The sequence below is a fragment of the Peromyscus maniculatus genome, chromosome 6 (assembly GCF_049852395.1).
Source record: "Peromyscus maniculatus bairdii isolate BWxNUB_F1_BW_parent chromosome 6, HU_Pman_BW_mat_3.1, whole genome shotgun sequence".
NCBI classification, from domain to species: Eukaryota; Metazoa; Chordata; class Mammalia; order Rodentia; family Cricetidae; genus Peromyscus; species Peromyscus maniculatus.
The window spans coordinates 73360104-73364444 of record NC_134857.1 but is presented as its reverse complement, the minus strand read 5'-3'; the positions used below and the strand labels follow the sequence as shown (position 1 = coordinate 73364444).

Here is a 4341-nt window from a genome sequence, read left to right as displayed (position 1 = left end):
AGTGTTCTTCAGTTTCCTCAGCCTTCATTCTCCTGAAAGACAAACACAAAAGCCCTTCCCCTAGCCTGACTTTGGGGAAGTTCCTTTTTGGTAAGTTATATTGTATTAAATAAAAAGGCATTTGTTAGTGGTGTAAGATAGTTTAAATTAGATGGTCATGCTGGTTAATAAACTATCACCTCTTCTAATAAAGAGGTCTCTCTTGTTCAAATTGATCTTTATCAATTTTGATGGTATCCACAGCTTTTCTTCTCCTGTAGAAACAAAAGCAAAACCTCATGCACTCATCCCAATTTGACACATATCCTGGTTTCCATTCTGAGGTCAGCACATCCTTAAAGTATATAGGCTGGTTTAATTCTGTAGTTTTTTCTATTATCCAATGTCTCTCTGCAGCTGTTGTTTCTTTTTCTTTAGCATTGAGAACATTCAAATTTAATAAAGCATTATGTAATCTATTTCTGGGGGGCTGTTATCCCTTATGTTTATTTAGCATATCTTTTATGGTTTGATTTGATCTTTCTATAACAGCTTGAATTGTAAGGATAATGTGGTATACCTGTAATGTGCTGTATATTGTAATAAGCAAAAAAAAAAAAAAACTGTTGCATTTTACCAGAGACATATACTGGATTTGTACAGGTATACTAATGATGGCTATAACTTCTAGCAAATGTGTGATGATTTAATTTGTCAGTTTTAATTTGTACAGGTCAGTTTTAATTTGTACAGGTATACTAATGATGGCTTCAATTTGTACAGGTATACTAATGATGGCTATAACTTCTAGCAAATGTGTGATGACCAAATCAGCATTTTCAAAACTCACATCAGTTGTCCATTGAAATCCTCAATGAACATCAATTGTGTGGTGTACATGTTTCAATTTTCCAAATTCTGCATAGAGAAACACATCCATCTGCCAGATTTCATTCTGCTGAATTCCCTGCTGTTAGGAAAGTCTGATTGTGAAAAGAACAAGTAAGACAATTTCCTTATAATTTCCTTGGATTGTTGCCAGGTGATGGAAACATTGTTTTACACCTTTACAGTTGACATGATGCTTTTTAATGAAATTCTGAGACCTCCAGCACATTTCCTATCAATAGTTTATTGAACTCCTCATTACCTTGTGCTAGAGTGTCTTGTCACAGGCATATGAGGTTGGATGTGAGTTGTATATAAAAGATGTTTCGGCCCCCGACTTCCCTTCTGGACCAGAGACAAGTTCTCACTGTATATTCTAGGCAGGCCTTGAACTAAAACTCCTCCTGCTTCAGCAGCTCATTCCCTAGGACTCCATGGATTAAAGGTGTGAGCTACCACACCCACCTAAGCAGGAAGATTTGCTGTGAAGATTTGCTTGTGGATAATGGACAAAGAGTTAATTCAATCTTCCATCCATTTAGAATACTGCTATTTACAGGAGCTCACCTATTGGAAGCATTAGTAAAAGCAACAAGGGAGGAAGTGGGTGTGGTCTTTAGAGAGTATATAAGGACACGCCAGGGGCCAGCCAGGTTCATTCTTCTCCAGACCAGACAGAGTGAGTCTCCATACCTCCTGGCTCCTAGACTGCTAGATCTATCCCCTCCATACATTGAAGATCATTTCCCAGAGCTGAGCTAGTATTGTTGTGTCTCCACAACACTGCTGAGGTGAGAGAATATTTCTTGGAGAAATGGAGACAGACATTTCACAAGCCTTCCAGAAAGAACTCACCTGCTTCATCTGCCTGAGCTGCCTGACAGACCCAGTCACCATAAGCTGTGGCCACAGCTTCTGTCGAGCCTGCCTCCACCTTTCCTGGCAAGACATCCAACCTCCTGTCCAATGCCCTATGTGTAGGGAACCATCTCAGAAGGACTTGAGAACCAACATTGTTCTGAAGAAACTGGTGTCCATTACAAGACAAACCAGCCTCTTGAAGGACCTGAGCTCTGAGGAGCATAAGTGTATGACCCACAAAGAGACAAATAGGATCCTCTGTACTGAGAATAGGATCTTCCTCTGTCAACTCTGTTCTAACTCCCATGAGCACAGAGGACACAGACACTGTCCCATTGAAGTAGCTGCTGAGAGTCAAATGGAAAGACTTGTAAAGCAAATGGCATCTTTATGGGAGAAGATCCAAGAAAATCAAGAGAATTTAGAGGCAGAGAACAGAATGACAACTCTGTGGATGGACTACTAGACTCTGCGGGAACAAATGATCAGGACAGAGTATACAAAACTGCACCCACTCCTCTGTGAAGAGGAAGTGCAACACATCGAGTCTATGAGAAATGAAGGCCAATGTGTTTTGGAGAAACTCAGGACAAGTGAAGCCATCATGATCCAAAAGAGCAAAGAACTAAGAGAAATGTACCAGGAGCTGATGGCAATGTCCCAGGAGCCATATGTGGTCCTGTTGCAAGATTTGGATGACATGTTCAGAAGGAGTGAGTCAATGCAGCTGAGCATGCCCCCTTCTATGAAAACAGAACTCACTGCCCTACCTATCACTGGACTGACTGAAAGTACAAGCAGTTCCAAGATCACATTATCTTTGAAAACATAACCATACTTCATTCTAAGATGAACATATTTAAAGTCATGAGAAGATTCAGCTTCAGACTTCACCATAAGGATACACCTACAGATTCTGCTGGATTTTATTTTGCTTCCTGGGGATCACAGAGCTTCATCTCAGGAAAATATTATTGGGAGATTGATTTGAAGGACTCTTGTGACTGGGCTGTGGGAGTCTGTAAGGATTCCCAGTTAAGGAGTAGAAAGCAAATGATTGAATCTGAGGGTACATTTCTTCTTGTGTGTGTGAAAGAGGGTAATCATTACTGTCTCCTCACCACATGCCCAATGTTCCGGCACTACATAGAGAAGCCATTGGGCCAGGTTGGTGTGCTTCTTGATTGTGAGGATGGTTGTTTAAGCTTCCTAAATGTTACCAAGAGTTCCCTCATATACAGGTATCCTCCTGGCACCTTCAATTACTCTGTCAGGCCTTGCGTATCCAGTGGATACATATAATCACAGGAAGATGTAATCCAGTACTTTATTGTTTTAAATTTTTACTCTGTAATGTTACACCCTTCACTGCTATTAAATATTACAATACTATTAAATGTAAAAAAAAGATGCTTCATATTCCTGATTATATCTTGCAACTAAATGAATAATAAAGTTAATTGACTCATCAGTGATAAATTCTGCAGTCTCAATATGTAAGATCACCCTGTCAGCATATTGAGAGTCAGTAACTATGTTGAGAGTTTCAGAGAAATCCATTAGTACCAACAGAATAACATACAATTCTGATTTTTGAAGAAATTATAAGAACTTTGAACCACTTTACTTAAATTTCCTGACTTATAACCTGCCTTTCCTTGATTATTTGCATCTGTATAGAATGTATGGGCTTCAGATATGGGTGTTTCCTGAACAATGGGAGACAGAATCCAATCAGCTCTCTTTATAAGTACTGGGAGGCAGCAAGGCCATGCGCTAGTGTGTTTATATGGGACCTTTCAGATGCCGTTTCTGTAGATTTGCATTTAGTTTTGTTGGGTGTATACTGTAAATAATGGACAAATCTGTCTGAAATCTTCAGCTTCTTGTCTCTAGATGTCAAACAGGTTGCCAATCTATGACAAAGTAAAATTAGTACATTGTGTACACTGTTAAAATTTATAGGAAAGTTTGTTCTGGAAATGATTTGGGGATATGAATTTGTTCAGCTATTTCTAAGCATTACATATGCCTGTAATTGTCTACTGGCTTGAAGGCAGAGAGGAGGGAGAAAGTGTGTCAAAGCCCAGATTGTTGTGTTTAGAAGATACCCCAGATAAAAACCATTGCTTTGCACAGTTATTTACCAGTGCAATGTGAATAGCAGACAAGGTCTTACATGAAATCCCTAGTCTATCTACATATTTAAAAGTGCTTGATACATTTAAAAGTAGAAGTAGTAGAATAATATTTTGTGCGAATAGTTTTTGAAAAACTGGAGACACTATGCTTAGAATAGTGAGAAGAGTGCACCCGCTGTACTTGTTCATTGGATTGAGGAGGTGGGAGGGAAGAAACTGCAGAAAGATTCCCTTAGTGTGCTAGACATCTGTAGCTTACCCATCACCCTGCATGTTAGATACATTTCACTTAATGTTGCTGTTCTTTATATAGTGTACATACTGGACAAAGGAGTCCTTATTTTATGATCTTTAGTTTCTAGGTATTGAAGAGGTTGCCAACGTATGACAAATGTAGAGTTAGTGAACTAACACAGCCTGTGTACTCTGTTAAAGTTCATAGCAAGGTTGTCTTCTGAAGAGAGTTGTGAAA

At 39.1% G+C, this 4341-nt stretch overlaps 1 pseudogene; it reads left to right on the top strand.

The window, feature by feature from the left end:
- Positions 1-1681: 1681 nt before the first annotated feature.
- On the top strand, positions 1682-3030 carry LOC143274044 (tripartite motif-containing protein 43 pseudogene; annotated as a pseudogene).
- Positions 3031-4341: the final 1311 nt, after the last annotated feature.